This window comes from Ceratotherium simum, chromosome 31 (assembly GCF_057802395.1).
Source record: "Ceratotherium simum simum isolate JZ-2026a chromosome 31, ASM5780239v1, whole genome shotgun sequence".
In the NCBI taxonomy this organism is placed as follows: Eukaryota; Metazoa; Chordata; class Mammalia; order Perissodactyla; family Rhinocerotidae; genus Ceratotherium; species Ceratotherium simum.
In genome coordinates this window covers 18,577,277-18,595,317 of record NC_141930.1, presented here as the reverse complement: position 1 = coordinate 18,595,317, position 18,041 = coordinate 18,577,277, and positions in this window count along the sequence as shown.

Below are 18,041 nucleotides of genomic sequence, written 5' to 3'. Positions count from 1 at the left end.
TGCTAAAAAGGTCTTTTACCAGCTAGAAAGAGGCTAGTTTCCACCGAATGATTTACTTTTTTATGTGTACATTTAAGAGGACTAAATTGAGCTTAACTTTAGTCATGCTTACTTTAAAGGAAAAAAACAATAACTTCCTTCCAGAAGTGTCCTCCTGGTCATTTTCTTTTCCATCTAATTGGTTACCTGTGAGAGTTGGCTATTTAGTTAGTATTCATCATAAATTCCTGCCCTGAGAAAATCTCCTGCATTAAATTCCCAATTCCCGGTGGAATGTTAGCTGTATGACGTCTTCCAAAGAAAAATGAGGAAGATAATTACCTTATGAGGAACAGCCCTACCCTGAGGTATGATTTTAACACAACAGAAAATGTTGCAGTGTCCAGACCCTAAAACAGAAGCAGTGAGAAATCAGGTAGACGCTGAAAGACTGGAAATATTTCGCCAAACCAAATTCCAAATCGAACAAGTCAAATCACGTTGTGTCGGAGGTCATCTTGCTGTTATCAGAACTTCACACGTCCAGGGATCACTAGAAATGGGAACATCTAAGTTTTATTTTAAACTTTACCATGATTTGTGACTTCTGTTTGTAAAATGAGAAGAAATAGTTGTTTCCTTACCTAGCAGTGTCAAGGCAGCGTTTAAAGAAGCTATTTGAGCTGCTGCTGACAAACACGAAGTCATGCCTCTTTCACCCAGAGTGAATTTAGTTAGAAGTAGTAGAAGGCTCAGAATGGGCCAAAATAGAAATAAACCAACACCATGGCAAGCTGCTAAGGAAGAGTCAAGCTCTAGGGGGAATAAGCTGGTACTTTAGCTTGACATCAGGTAGCTTAAATACAAGGCTCTTTTTGAAAAAAAAAAAATAGTTTTGAAGATTATTGTTTAGCATTGGCAAGAGCATTTTAAAAGTCTATTTTCAAGATTGAACATCACTGCTAAAAGACAGCTTACATATAGGTTGTTTAAAATTTTCAGAGGTTATATCTGACAGGAATCCACTGGAGGGCAGTATATAGTAAGAGTTATGGCTGGTTGCCTGGAATATTGATTTGTTTCTGAACATAAACTGAATATCACATTACAGCTTAATTTTAAAAAATGACATATAGTTCTACTCTCTGTTTTAAAGTTTAAAGAGATTTCTCACATTTAGTGCCTGGATAAGTCTGTGTATTTCCCTTTTGCTGTGAAGAATGAGGGGCTGATTATACGGTGAAAGCATTTGTGTCTTACTGACAAATCAAAAAGTATGAATTCAAGTTTCTGCACTCAGTTGAACAGTGATGCATTTCAGGCTGGCTAGGCTTTAATTTATACTCTGTTTCCATAAGGAAAGAAGCCAGGCTTCCAGAGACAGCTGCCATTAATCAAAGTTAGGTCATACTGTCTCACACGCCTTGACCCCAGAACATTGAGTGCGATGTTCTGGATCATATCAGCTGCCTGTGTAGCACACATTCCCTCAGTGAAATGTATTTGATATTATTTCTGAGCGTTAATGATACATCTGTGAGATAGAGCTTAGAATTCAACTTGTTCATTTTACTGTGGAAAGAAACACTACATTTGATTAAAAAGTCATCTTTTGCTTATAAAACTTGCCTCCTCACCTATAGTTCCTTCCTTCATCCATCCATTCACCCATCCATCCATTAATTTATTCAATGTTTACTGTTCTCCTACAATGTATGCTGGGGTTAAAAGGTGAATATGAAATTTCAGTTCAGATATGGAATAGGAAATAAACTCTTTTCATAATAAAAGGACTTGGTGAGCCTTAGGTATTCCTCAAATAATAATAGCAGACACGTGTACAGCTCTCTGAACGAGGCACTTATTATTATGAGCTCTTTATGTAACAACCCCATGAGGTAGGTTCCATTATCATTATCATCATCATCATCATCTCCATTTACAGACGAGTACATTGAGGCACAGAAAGATCAATTCATTTGCCGAAGGTCACACAGTATGAGTGGCAGAGCTAGAGTTTGAGACTTACTCCTGATCCCATGCTCTAAGCAGCTAACCAAGCTACACTGCTCCTCAAGAGTAGGGGTTCCAAGTGAAGCAAAAGTCAGCTTGGAAATACATAATTTAAGGATGGCTTTTTGCTTTTGTGAAAGATAAATGTTGTAGACAATTAAGGCAATGTTTTATAAAAGCTATTGCAACAGGGAGAATGTTCATTAATGAACGTCTGGAAGAAGAGGAAGACAACTTAGAATTTTTCAAAAAAGAGAGTCATTGCAGAAAGGTGGTGGTACATCATATCTCCAAATCTGCAAGAGCAGATTCCTTTGCTCTTAGCTGGTTGGCCATTTCTTGGAACCCAAAGGCGTCACAAAAGAGTGGAAAGATTTCTTGACCCTATTGCTACTTCCCAGAAGCCCAGGGCTCAGATAAAGTTCAACACTGTGAGTCCCCACTTTTGTTCAAGACAAGGAATATCATTCCATGCTGAATGATGGAGAGGCAATCATACACCTCCCAAGTGGGACAAAGTAGGGGCACGGAAATAGTCTCTTGAGGACTCTTGTTGGCATTGTTCCCGTAAAATCAATTGAACCACCTATTGGGAGGTGGTGACAGAGGTCAGCTTCTTTAGAGTGCTGGAGTGCTAGATCAGGTATCTTAAAAGAGGGATTCCTAACATGAAAAACAAATGTTACTATCAAAGTTTGTATTAAAATAAAGAGCCAGAAGTTGAACTCTGAGAGTAACCAGATCAGTGGCTTCCATAACATTGGTGGCGGAAAATCCTCTTGGTATACAGGACCACTTGTTGAGTTTCTTGAAATCCTGGAGCTAGAATGTCAATGTTCTTGGTGACGTTGTCCACAGTTGTGGTTACCCCTCTTCTAAGTACCTGTGTGACCCAAGTGTTTCATTGGACTTCCTTAGTGGCCCAGACAGGGCTTTCTCTTAGGATCCAGGAGGAAATCTGGCCCGTGCATAGTCTGCTGTGTGGTGAGTCCTTTGAGGTTACATCACGTCCTTGGGTTTCTGCTCCTGGGGCTTCTTCATATTCTGGGGGAAAAGGCCAGCTGCCAGGTAACCCAGAGTCCCGACAGGGATCTGGGCAGTTATCACAGAATATGGGATAAACTTTTACAACCACTTCTTAGAGGAGGCCAATAATCCAAGAAAAATTCTCCACTTTAATAAAGAGAAGACCAATTCTATTTTTGTACCAGGATAGTATCTGATACGAAATCTCCCTTTGAAAATCTTATCAGTGAATTCGTTGTGATAGGCAGAAAAATGGCCCCTCCAAGATGTCCACTTCCTAATCCCTGCGACCTGTGAATGTGTTACATTACATGGCAAAAGAGAATTAATTCCATTGCAGATGGAATTCAGGTTGCCAATCATCTGATCTTGAAAGAGCAGGATTATCCGGGATTATCTGGTGGACCCAATGTAATCACCATGATCATTTAAATGTGGAAGAGGGAAGCAGAAGAGTCAGTGTCAGAGTGACGAAATGTGAGAAAGACTCCACTGGTTGTGGCTGACTTTGAAGATGAAGGGGATCATAAGTCAAAGAATCCAGGCAGCCTCTACAATCTTGAAAAGGCAAGAAAACGGATTCTCTTTTAGAGCCTCCAGAAGGAATGCAGCCCTGCTGACACCGTGATTTTAGCCCAGTGAGACGCATTTTGGGCTTCCGACCTGAAAGATAATAAATTTGGGTTGTTTTAAGCCACTAAGTTTGTGGTAATTTGTTACGGCAGCAATAGGAAACGAATACACCCATCAGACTTTAGTCAGCTTTGACCAAGACCAAAAAAATTCCCTTTCAGCAAAACTTCCACACTTTCTATATTCATTCAAGTTTTGTCCTACATTTTCCTCTTCTCATTCTGGAACAATCAGGCATTTTACTTTACTTTATGACAAAACTACTCTCATTTCCTTCACACAAACATCCCTTATAACATACCTTCTCAAAGTGGCAAAAATGAACATGCTTTTTACCAAGACCCAAATACGTGTTCTCTCTATATCGTAAAGATAAGAGGCAAAAATATATAAACTTAAAATTATGCTTAGTAATTAATGTGTCAATATTCTATCTTACTTAGAAGTGATCTAGGCATCTAGTGAATATTGGTTAATTAACTCAATTTAGTATCAGTACAAGTTTCAAGTTACCAAAAGTCTTGGAAATTCTCTTCAAGTTGACATACTACAAAATACAAATACTGTTTGTAATTAAGAGTCTGCCTAAGTTGATGTTTGCTGACAGCTTTTTTTTTTTTGTGAGGAAGACCAGCCCTGAGCTAACATCCATGCCAATCCTCCTCTTTTTGCTGAGGAAGACCAGCCCTGAGCTCACATCTATTGCCAGTCCTCCTCCTTTTTTTTCCCTTTTTCTCCCCAAAGCCCCAGTAGATGGTTGTGTGTCATAGCTGCACATCCTTCTAGTTGCCGTATGTGCGACGCCACCTCAGCATGGCCGGACAAGCGGTATGTCAGTGTGGGCCTGGGATCCGAACCCGGGCGGCCAGTAGCGGAGCGCGCGCACTTAACCGCTAAGCCACGGGGCGGGCCCTGCTGACAGCTTTTTAAGCCTCATCTTTCCCTCTTCTGTCTCACATTTGGGCAAGTTGATAGGAAAACCCAGGTGTTTCCTCCACTGGTGCTGGTGGGAAGTTCAAACCATTCAAGCCCCTGCCTGCACATGGGAAACTTCACTCCAGCCCCATCCCCAACCACCATACAAACCCCAAGCCAGTCTCCTTCCCTTGTTCTCTTTCAAGCCATTTTGGACCTATTTGGGAGGCCTGCCCTGCTCTTTCCAGAAAGCCTTCTTGTGTGAGTAATAAACTTTTTCCTACCTTCTTGGTGTTTGTGTTGACGTGATCAGTCTCCAATCTGAACCACATTTTGGGTGTGTGTCCATCATTTCTTTTTAGAGCATCCACAACACTGTTGAAATAAAATTTGTCAGAATAGTAATTCAATTTTGGTTAAACATATTTATGTTTTTAATAATCTTAAACATTTAGTAGAAATAATGCCATCTTATTCAATCAGTAAACCCATATATGTTTAGGAAAAACATACCCAAGTAGAATAAAAGTCTACGCATATATTATACTTAACGCTGATCTAATATAAAATAGATATAGCTGTTTTTAATTAAACCAAAATGATTAAACTAGTCTTGTTTGCCAAGGATTTAACTAAATTATGTAAACTTGAATTCTTAAAACATTTCTGAGTTCACTTCTATAAACATACTCTTTTTTTTTATATTGAATAATTAAGAAGGTTCAATTTCCTTAATATCTGGGAATTTTAGGAATATGCAATATATATAAGTGCTTTTCATCACTAAGCCCATCAGAATAGGGATCCTTAAGAGATTTTATAATCTAATTTAGTAATACCATATAACGTACTTACACGATGAGATGTAATGGCCTTTCTGAATGGCAGATGTATAAATGTACGAACAGACACAAATAGAGAGCTTATAGTTTTATTTAAAAATTTTCAGGCATGAGTCAAGCATAAACACAGAAGTACAAATCTCACTGGTCTAAATCAAAGAGGGTTTTATTCCCAGTGGGTACAAATTCTTAATTGATTTGAGCTAAAAATAGACTAACATACCGGATTTTCTGTTGTCTTTCAACCAAAAGAAACAAGATCTTTATAAACCATTGATACATTTACAGAAATTATGAAATTGTCAGACTTGAAACCAAGAGAAGCCAGCACCAGATGTGAAGCGAGAACTCAAAGGAGTCACATCAAATCTTTATCATGCTACAAAGGACAAAAGTCCAGAACACAGGATCAGGAGCTGAGCTCACTTTTGGGTCCCTGGGTCATGCTGGATCACCACTCAGGAATGGAGCACAGAGGGCTCCAAGAGCCCTCATTGTCTGGTAGGAGAGTGGGATCCTAAGGCAAGAACCAATACTATCTGAGCCACCGCACCAAATTCTGAAAGACAAAATGCGCTAGACAATTAAGGAGATGATTTTATTCAGGCTACTGCAGCAGAAAGAACATTCATTAAGGATAAGTATCTCTAAGAAGAGGGAGAAAAGTTGGGGTTTTATAAAACACGGGAGTCATTGAGAAAGGGTGGAGATGGGTCTTATCTCAGAATACGAAGGGACACGGTGGTTCTTTGTCGTTAGCCAGTCAGCTGCTTAGCCATTTTGCCATTTCTCAAACATAAAAGAGTGATAAAAGGGTTGGAAAGGTTCTCACCTGTCACTGCTTTCCAGGAGCACAGGGCTCAGACGAAGTTCAACGTTGTCACTTTATAATAAGCTGTTTGCTTCATCACTTCTCTGACCATGGACCCCTGATACACATAGGCAGATAGCATCCTTGGGAGGACTTTCTATGCCTTGTAACATCAGGTACTCTATGGACGTTTTTGTATCATTCAAATCTACTTTTTATGCACTACATGACTTGATGAAGATTTTTTTAAAGAAAAACACATTTGGGGCCGGCCCTGTGGCTTGGTGGTTAAGTGCGCGCGCTGCGATGCTGGTGGCCCGGGTTCGGATCCCGGGTGCGCATCGAGGCACCACTTCTCCGTTCATCCTGAGGCCGAGTCCCGCATACAGCAACTAGAAGGATGTGCAGCTACGACATACAACTATCCACTGGGGCTTTGGGGGGAAAAAATAAAATAAATAAAATCTTTAAAAAAAAAAAAAGAAAAACACATTTGGTGCTTATAAAACTTTTTGGAGACAGTGTGAAAAGTAAATTTGTAAACACAAACGTCTTTTAAATTAGTTTCCATTGAACTTGCAGGGTAGAGAATTTAAGTGATCTTAAGGACAAGTAGACATGTTCTAGAAGCATCTACCATGATTGAAGCGTGAACACTGGCCAGGACTTCCTGGGTATCTACTTAAAATGGGCAATTTTAGCTTTCTATGAAGAGGAGCTTTGTGGAAGAAGGGAAGAAGATTTTGTGTAGCACCCATGAGAACATCAGGGACCCGGGGAGATGAGATATTATGCATAACAGTTAGAAAAATGTTGAACGAGTTAAACCACTCCAGGGTGGCCACTGGCATTTCAGTTTGCAAAGCAGCAGAAGGGGCTCAGCAAGCTGATAGCAACCATAAAATCCTGCCAGGGCTGTGTTTCTGCTGCAGCATAATAATTCTAGATGTAGAAGTTTTCAGAAATGTTCTGTGTATGAAGAAAATGGGTATTCTCCAATTGTTGATTTATAGTTCTGTGTACATCTATTACATTAAGCTTGTTAATCGTGACATTCATTATTATTTTTACCCATTTTTAAAATCTGCTTGATCTATCCATTGTGAGAGATGTGTCAAAAATCTCCTTCTGTGATGGTGCATTTGCCTGTTTCTCCTATCATTTTTTGCTGATGTTTTCGAAGTTACACTATTAGGTACAAATGAATTTAGAATTGTTTAATCCTTGGTGAGCTGAAACTTTTATTACAACACAACAAAAGTATTTTGCCCTAATTTCTATTTTGTCTGATGTTATTATAGCTATCCAAGTTTTCTATTGTTTGGTATTATGCCTTATATGACTATTTCCATCCTTTTCGATCTTTTTTTTAGTCCCCTATGTGTCCACCTACCATTTTATTTTGTGCTTTTTTATTTTTCTTATTTCTTCTGTTGTTTTTTCCCCTCATTTCTTGACTATTTTTTAATTGATTAGGAGTTCTTTTCCTCCTTCCCCTTTTTCCCCTTGTGATTACTCTTAAACTGATAATATGCCTATTTAACTTAGAAAATTAAAATTTAGTCAATATTTTTATCATTCTGGGTCCAGCCAGGAAAAGAGAAACCACTGTAAGTCTTTCAGTAGAGGGTATTTAATAAAGGGAATTGGTTACAGAGGTAACAGGAAGGCAACGACGGTATGTAGAGGATAGTAATTTAAAGTTGAGCTATAGCAAGACATTGCTTCCACCTCTAGGGCTGGAGGGGCAATGGAAAGAAGTCCAAATGATATAAATGTTACTGTATCTTCTTACTAGGTCTTCAGTTCCTATTAATGTATTTTCAATATTTTTCATCTCTTTGTCGTCTATGTTCTCTGCGTTCTGTGTAATTCTATCCAATACAAGTTTCCTAATTCTTGTCTCAGGTGTGCTGTTTAACCATTCTAGACAGTTCTAAAATTAAATTATTACATCATTCATTTCTAGAACTTTTCTTTGGTTCTTTAAAACATCTGCCTGTTCATTTTTTTATAGTATCTTGCTCCTGTTTTATTTCACATTTTCTTCTTTAGACACATTTAATGTAATTATTTTGTATTCTGCACTTGAAATTTCCAGTGTCTTATGGTTTGGCAAGTCTGATTCTGTTGTTGGTTGTTTTTTCTGACTCCCGCTCTGACTTTTTTTTTTAATGTGTTTTATTTATTTTTTTTTATTGTAAACGTATATTTGTTGGAAGTATTTCTGAGAATTCTTTAAATCTGGGCACGAGCATGTGTTTCTTCAGGGAGTACTTCTGTTTGCTCCTTCCATTACCTGGGGCGTTATAAACGTGCATACACTTTAAACTACGGTTTTTGGTTTGCAGTTTTTAGGGCCATGAAAAGACTATAAATCAGGCCCTAAATCCACATGAGGTCTGGCCGGTGATCAAGAATTCTCAGGGAAGACAATTTTTTACCTCTAACTAGAACCAAGGCCAAGTCAGAAAACTTCCTTGACAACTGCTTTTGTGGAAAGGTTATTTTTTTCCCAGTTTGTCCTGTTCCTGAGAGTATCTTTCCTCCGGGATTCTGACTTTAAGTGAAGGGCCTATGATCCAGTTCCCTTCTCTACAAAAGCCGGAGGCTTCGTCCTCAAACCCCTATGGGCACTGATGCTCCAGGCTTCGTGGTTATGGTTGCTAGGAGCATCCTGCAGAGTTAGCACTCACTCACTCCCTCATCTCATGCTCTGCTTTGCTCCTCTTCCCCATGTTTTTTTCACACAGACTTTCTCGCAGACTTATTCAATCTTTCAGAAGAGTTTTAAAGATATATTTTATTAAGCATTCTTATAAGTTACACCTAAAAGGTAAAATTTCCATTCATATAATAAAGATATGGAAATAGCAAATAAACCAGGATAGTAATTTCACAAATTATCTTTAGTAATAGCATAGAAATACTATTCAAAAGGTCTTTCTTTGTGTTTGTTAATACTTTCCTCCGCTTACTATGTTAGGCTCTCTGCTAAGCATTTTGCATACATTATCTAATTCAATCCTTGTAGCAACTCCATGAAGTAGATATTATTATTATTACCCCATTTTATATCTTAGAAAAAAGGAGCTCAGAAATATTAAGTAACATACTCTAAATCATATAAGTAATAAGTGTTAGAGATGCTTTTGAACCCTGGTCTCTCTGACTATAAAACCCATGTTTTTAAACACTCTTCTGTAAAGTTGAGTACAAATAGAATGGGTGGGCTGCTCTAGACTTGATAAAGTAGTCTCCATAAAATTTTCACAGTCTTGAGCTGGAAGGTTATTTATTATATTTTTAATCTTTGATTAAAGGGATATAGTGATAAGACTTTGAAGTTGAAAATTCTAAATCCACTTTATTTTTTTTGAACTCTATTTATACCAAAGACTTCACTGGAGTTTGTTAAGCTCCCATCAACTTTATGCCCATATCTGTTCTTTTGGTCTTTTTGAAACACTCACCCCTAAAGCATGCTAAGTGACAGTGAATGTGTAGGAAAGAAAAGAAAGAGAAATGACAAAGCAAACAGAATTTTAGATGGCATTAGAAACTCAGGCTTGAGACCCTCTCCTTAGCATATTTTCAAAAGTATGATTATGACAGTGACAAGTCTTTTTTCTATGAATGTGAATCCAAGTTAATATATGACACATGGCAGATAAAAAAAAAAAAGACATTGATTAAGGAGAATGTGAGTCAGATTCCTGAGAAAGAAAATCCTTCTTAATCTGAGTTTGAGATCCCCTGGAGCAAACTTTTTATGTGTGATCATGAATGAGAAATCTGCAAAGCGGTAGAAGGCCAGCTTCAAGAAGAAAGGAGGAAACAAAGAAATGAATGTTTAAAAACTTCATGCAAGGATTTTTGAAAAAGGAAATATGAAATAGAAAATAGACAATTTTGGTGGTTAATCACTGTAACAGGCACAAAGCAACACGCAGAGATGAAGATCCTGCAGGAGAGCCTGAGGAGGGATGGAGGCTCTGCAGTTCCTTTTGTACAATTAATGCAGGATAATTTGGCAATTAAATGAGTTTTGGTCATTATCAGATGTTAAAATTCCTTCTCTCCTTGTGCCTGTGAAGAAAAATAGCTTTCATTTCTTAGGATCTTTCACTTTTCACAGCTAATGCTAAAAAATTGAACTGATTCTACGTGAAATCCTTAAAGTTTAGTTCAAAAAGTAGACTGCCATTACCGTGAATGCTTTATGAGAAATATTCAACCTTCTTAGTCTAATAAATATGTTCAAAAATGGAATATTACTGCTACAATGGCAGTGTGCAGAAGTGATATATAAATAGGAAACGCAGCCTAGTTATTCTTGGTGTCTGAGTTCTGAGGCTGATTCAGTCTAGGAAACTCTACTTCATATCTGAAATGATCAAGTGTAGAGGTTGGATAGCGTAGTGAGGTAAGCAAAGTTTTCAGATGTTCTCTGTGTACAGAAGCATTAGAGAGTGGGAAGACTAGGGGACTGAATTCCTGGTATCTACTTATGGTTCTGCCATCATATGAAGTCCTCTTATGTTCTCAGGTGGAGGAATTGAAAGGTTGTAATATAAGGCAAAGCATACCACTGGGAACCTCTGGACTGACCAGGACAAGCAACCCAGCACTTCTTTCACTCCATTAGCTTTCCTTCGTCAATGACTTGTGTCTCCAGCCTGCAAGAGAACTTCCTGTGGACCACAGTTCTACCCACAGTGCAAATCCTCATGCACATTAACACTTGCCATAAACGATGGAGTCTCACCCCACACCATTCATGCAGAATTCATGGTGCTATCCATGCTCTAAGAAAGAAAATTATACAAGTTTGTCTAACTGAATATTCACATTTGCCTCTGCTCTGTCCACACATTCTATTAAAATAACTATAAGGAAATTTAAAATAGAATTACTTCATGATAGCCCTGAGATGAAAGGAGAGAGCAATAGAAGATCAGAGATCGAAATCAGTTTTTTGAAGATGGAAATCCAAAGGGATAATATTTAGGGATAAACTAGACCAGAAGCTAAATTCTGAAAGAATATCAAGAAAGCGTCTACTGTGGAGGTAGCAGCTAGTGCTATAGCCATGGAAAGACTACAGACCAAGAGCTGGTGAGAAAGAAGATAAGAATTCGTAGATGATTAATTAAAGAGTTATCTGGAGAAGTGTTTTGAGCTTGGGATCTCATCCCCAAAACTTGCCATCATCTCCTCAATGCATTGTTATTGCTTCCAGGATCACACTCGAGCAATCATCTCTAAAAATGTCAGCTGATCTGTGTGAGGAATCCTAGGGATCTGAGTGCGGATAGAGGCATCCCAAAGTAAAGCCCTTTTTGGGTGTTGGTGTTGGTGGGATGGGAGTTGGGGGGGTATCCTGTCTTGCCAAATGACAGGTAACACCCATGTACATGGAGATTGCAGTCAACCTTCCCATTCAGGTGAGGACTTCTTAGTAGGGAAATTAGACAGCTCATACTCAGAGGACATCCATACTGTATACCCACGTTAGCAACTCAGCCCTTTATCCACGAATGAGAATAGTTGGTTGGTTAATCAACAACTATCCATTTTCAAGGACAATAAAGGCACAAAAGAAAGACAACTGACCCTGTGGAAAACAGACAATTCACAGATCAGAAGAGAAATATTTTTTAAATCTTATTAATATTGCCCAAGAGATTTGGAAAGATATTAATCCATAAAACAAAATAGATTGCCATGACAAAGAAGTAAAAAAAAAAAATAATTTTTAAAATTTAAAAATACAATTGGTAGGGGCCAGCCCGGTGGCGCAAGCGGTTAAGTGCGCGCACTCCCGTTCGGCAGCCGGGTTCGCTGGTTCAGATCCCTGGCGCGCACCTACGCACCGCTTGTCAAGCCATGCTGTGGCGGCATCCCATATAAAGTGGAGGAAGACAGGCACGGATGTTAGCCCAGGGCCAGTCTTTCTCAGCAAAAAAAGAGGAGAATTGGCAGATGTTAGCACAGGGCTGATCCCCTCACAAAAAAAAAAAAAAAAAAAAAAAATACAATTGGTAATCTGGAGGTTAATGGTGGCCTCTTGATCTCGAATCTCCTCATACCCTCCACAAATGTCATAAAATCAATAACAAAAGAGAATAAAATGACACAAAACTCACACTTTCCGCATTACTAGGAGACAGAAAACATCGTGGTTGTCAAATTACATGTAGGTGGATAAATAAAACAAGTTCTAAAAAATGTTGGAAACTACTTAAATTTCCAAATATAGGAGATTGGTTGAATAAACACAATGGAGTGCTATGTAGCAGTAACAAGAGATGGGATGATCTCTACGAACTGATATGGAGTGATGTCCTGGATATATTGCTAAGTAAGAACACCAAAGTGCAAAAAATCATATATAGAGCATATATGGTATGCTGCCTTTAATAAAGAAGCGGAAATTATATATATATATACTAATCTTTAGAGAGAGTTGCACAGGAATGATAAACCAGAGAACAATGGAGTTGGTCACCTGCAATGATTAGTTCTGAGGACCCAGTTAGAAGAGATAGAGGAGGGAGTGACATTTTTCTGAGTGTATCATTTAGAATATTTTTGACTTGTAGAACTCTGTTAATGAACTACATATTAAAAAAACTAAAATGAAATCAACGAAGATGGGAAAGGGAAAAATCTAAAACAGAAAGCAAACAGAAACAAAGGAACCAACTATATTTCAAATGAATAACATAACCACACTGGTGAAGTGGAGGGCGGGATGAATTTTAGTAATTTATGAACTCAGTATTTGACCACATACTCTCAGACTTGGGAGGTGGAGTGGTGGTGATGTGTGAAAAAGGCAAGCGAATACCGAATCACTTTTATTGGTTTATTTTTGTAGTAGTATGGGTGAAGCAATTCTGCAACTATTTTAGTTGTATTATAGGATTGAGCAAGTGAGTAAATGTGTTGATGGTTTTGGGAGCCAGAATTCTCACTGCAGAAAAAAGGTCATGCACATATGGAATGAGAGAAGGCAAGGAAGATCCCTGTGGAGATGAACTAGAATGGAGAGTATTGGTCTGAACTCATGAATTCTAAAACACGTATATATACGTATGAATGTACATATAAGTGCATTCTTGTGTGTGTGTGTGTGTGTGTGTGTTCTAGCTTTATCTGCTGAACGGTCCTAGAAACAGAGACATTTCAGTAGCAACAGGTACCTCTAGCACTAAGATCATGCTCTATAATACCACCCCCACTAAAAGTACAAGGGCTCCTTGGAGAAATGGGTGACTCTAGAGCTGGGGTTGGGAAAGTACAAAATGAGCTTGGAACATCTTGTTAAGCCAGGAACAAGAAAGTGGGGTTTTTTTTGTTTTGTTTTGTTTTGTTTTTATGATGGAGGTGTGTTAAAACAATACAAGAGGGGCCAGCCCGATGGTGTAGTAGTTAAGTTTGCACGCTCTGCTTCAGTGGCCCCAGGGTTCGCAGGTAAGGATCCTGGGTGCGGACCTACGCACTGCTTATCAAGCTATGCTGTGGCAGGTGTCCCACGTATAAAGTAGAGGAAGATGGGCATGGATGTTGGCCCAGGGCCAATCTTCCTCAGCAAAAAGAGGAGAATTAGCAAGCAATGTTAACTCAGGGCTAATCTTCCTCACCAAAAAAAAAGGGGGGGGGAGCACAAGAGCCAATATACCTAAAGTTTCTCCAACTGGCTACATATGGAACAATTTGGTCATTAAAGTAATTAAGAACAGTAATGAATTATTTACTCAAAAAATAGGATTCTTTATGTTTTTTCAAAATAGGTAGACGAAAACACGCTGAAGAAAGGAAGAGAACTCTTATTTATAATAGGATGACTATGAACTGGTAAATGTGGAGAAAGTACTGGAGTAGGAAAATTATTGTTTTGTGACCATAATGGAAAAGATTGATTCAGACAAGAATCATTAATGGATCTGAGGGGGGAATATTGTTGAGGGGAAGGATATTTACATGATCTTAAAGCATATCCCTGCAGATTGCTTATTAGTTGCCAGAAAAACAGCAACTATACAGGGAAGAAATCAGACAACATCTTCACTGGATGATCAAACTTAACACCACCATGGAGGGGCAAACAGAGATTGAGTGCTATATTAGTTTATAGATGAAGTAACACCAACTGAGGGGTTTAAACAACAGCAATTTCTTGTCTTACAATTCTCCTTCTAGGAGGCTAGAAGTCAAACCAAGGTGTAGACAAGGTTGGTTTCCTATGAGGGCTGTCGGGGAAGGATCTGTTCCAGGCCTCTCTCTTTGGCTTATACATGCATATATATACACACACAGAGAGACCATGTGCCCACACGTGCAAATGATAAAGCAAATGGGGCAAAATGTTAGCAATTGGTGAATCTGCGTAAAAGATATGTAGGTGTTTTTCATACTGCTTTTGCAAACTTTTCTGTAGGTTTGAAGTTATTTCTAGATAAAAAGTTAAGAAAGATACAAATTACTGCAATTTAGAATAAATCAACAGAAATTCTGTAAGATCTAATAAATCTCAGATTTTAGAGCAAAATGACCAAGAGATAAAATAAAACACAAAAGATGATAAAAGAGGTTGAATCTAAACTATATAATCAGAGTTCCAGGAAAAAAATAGAGAAAAAGAAAAGTAGAGAATATTCAACGAGACAATAGGAGGATGTGTTCCCAGAGATGAAGAAAGACCCACAGTCAGGTTGAAAGGACTCACTGAGCATCAAGAAGAAGAAATAACAATTTAAAAAGGACCCATCCTCTGTTTCACTCTTGTGAAATTGCAGGAAACTAAGGCTAAAGTGAACATCTAAAAGGATTTTGGAGCAAAAGGCAGGTTAGGTTATTTACGAATTAACAAGAATCCAATGAGCATCAAACCTGTCATCAGTACCACTGGATTCTAAGGAAAATGGATCAGTGTCTTCAAAGTGAGACCTACTGGTGAGAATCAGGGATGCTGGAATACTGGAATAACGAGTAATGGTGCCATATAAGTTCCAAGGGAAAATTACATTAAAGCTATATTTTATTCCTAACCAAATCATCAACCAAGGGTAAGGGCAAAATGGAAACGTTTAGATTTAGAGTAATTCAGAAATTGATTACTGACACACCCACTCTGAGAAAAGTACCAGAAGATATTTACCAGGAAAATGAAAAATGTATACAAGAAAAAGAAGGACAAGGGATCTAAATTATTGGGTGCAACCCAAAAGTACAACAAGTGTCATCTAGGATGACAGCTAGCCTGCAAATCAGTGGTCCAAATTCAAATGGAAAAGTTTTCAAGACATCTTCAAGAAGAAAATTACACGACAAAATGCAAGAAGAATATACACGACAAAAATTGTATTATTAAAAAACTGGGTAGTCCTGCTGGTAGTAAAGAGAAGTCATATGATAACAATAATGCGATGAGTGGAGATATGTAGATGTTGTTATGTGAATGGAATGCACGAACGGAGCTCCTTGAGCCTCTTGCTTGGAAGAAGGTCTTTTCCCTTCCCTCTGCCCTCTCTTGCCCTCCTTCCCTCCCTCCCTCCTTCCCTCCCTCCTTTCCTTTTTCTCTCTCTCCCTCTCACTTTCTTCTTGTTATAATGTTATTGAGTGAGGAGAAAGGAGAAGTTTCTTTTCAATTATCCATTGCGAAAGTTATATTTTCTTCTTAAACTGGTCTCTGGACAGTTGTCACCTCTAATTCTTTTCAGTGTGCCTTTAGGAGCTCCTTTCTGTTTTGAACAAACTGCCCTTTGATCTCAGCTACTCCCTCAAATACTTCAGAAATCACTCCAGTGTGTTTTCACCCTTACCCTCTTTCTCTATCCGTGGAAAAGACCACCTGACCACTGGCTCTGGACTCTGTGGCCAGTTCTGTCCTTTTGTCTTCAATATTTAAGTGCTTCAGCATGAAGTCAACCTCACTCTGACTTGGTGTCTCAATTTTCGTAGTTGGGCATTAACCACCTCTCCACTAGTCCTCTAGTTCCAGGGGCCCTGGGCCATGTGCCCCTTGCTAGAGCCCCTGTATGAAACAGCTGCCTGGGGTGCTGGTCACCTAGAACAGGTCATGCCTCATCCCTGCCAATTCCCACTGTGGAAGGGGAAGCCATCAGACCAGCCTAATGGACTGCGGCCTGGATTCCTACATGGGGCTGGCTCCCACATTCACCCTTTGAGTCTGTCTTATTTTGACAACACTCTCTTACTTCCTTAAACCATCTTGATGGCAGCTGCTCACCTAGATTCCCATCTGTTGGCTGTCATCACTTTCTTGGAATCCATCTGTCTAAAACTCATAAGCTTTTGGAAAGTGAGTCTGGCCACCGAATGGGTATTTCTAGCTCCAAACCTTGACCTTTCTGTTTTGTCCAAGCTGCTCTCAACCTCCTTCCTCCTCCCTATACCTGAAACCTGGCTTTCCTATGCTACTGCCGTGGCTTTGTCCCACTTCGGTTATGACTCTCGCCCTGACTCACTCGGCAAGGAGCAGAAAGCAAAACCTTTGTCTATGTTGATACTTTCAGACTGTCTCTTCACCATTTTTATTTACACCTACACTTGCAAATGCTAACTCCTCGTTCTGGCCCTTGTCCCCTCAAGCCTGATCTATTGCAATCTATGCCAACGGTTTCCCCTGTCTTTTTTTTTCTCTCTCCCTCTCTGCTCACAATCTACTCTGCCACTCTGCCAGTTATCTTTCTAAAAGAAAATTTTTTTCTGCTAAAAATTCCCTCTCCTGTTCAAAGTCTGCGATTGTTTTCTACTTCTTGGAAGGAATTGTGATTCCTTGTCCCGGAGTCAAGGCTTTCCTACTGGTTTGGGGATACCCATTGACACTGACTTAGACCCTCCATTTGTAAAATGTATATAGAATGCCACTCTATCTAGACAAGCCATTAAGAGAGATGGCATGTAAAATCTATTTGGGGACTTTTGATCATCTCGAATGTCACATAAATATTCAGTAAAACCAACAATAAACATACCCCTGTTCCTAAGGAGACACAGTTGAGAATTGACCTGCGCTGCAATGTCAGGAAGATGACCTCTTGTTCTTTGGTCTCAGAGCTCATGCAGAGTCCTGTGAGTGCCACATGCCCTGAGTTATAAGATCGCAAAATTCAATTCAAGGAGGGTATTGTAGGAAGAGTAATGAGACTCTCAAAGTAATAAATGCAGTGTGGCTGTTGTGGAGCTAAAAAAGAAATGAAATATGCACAGCTAGTAGCGTTGGTAGAAACTTTCTCTTATGCTAGATGTTTTATTCTTAATAAATCTGAACCAGATGCGTGTATATTTGCTACATTGTCATTTTAGTGTGAACCTGACTTCTCTAACCAACTCTGCCCCTGCTATACTTAGTATCAGCTATCACAGCCCCTGACCAGTATGGTATTACTATATAAAAGTTGTTGTCAACTGACGGAAATTTCAGTGTAACAGTCATGTAAAATGAGTAAGGATAATTCATCGTGTCCATTCTGTCTTCTGATTCCGGCCCTGACTGGAACATTACTTTAGTTTTCATTACACTTATTTCTTGAATGAATTAAGGAAAACTTGTTAAAATTAGTCACGAGAGATTTGCTCAGCTGCTATATACAAAGCGTTTGATAGATTAGTAGCCCTGACTCTCAGGTGCCAATTTCATGAACTTGGATTTTTTTCTTTTTAAAATCTTTTATGTGTTTCTGAGCTTGATTTTGAAATTTTAACTTAGCTCTACTAATTCTATGATTTTTGGACTATGTGCTAGTTGTCAACTGAAGATATTTTCTTCTCACACAGCAATAATTATTGTG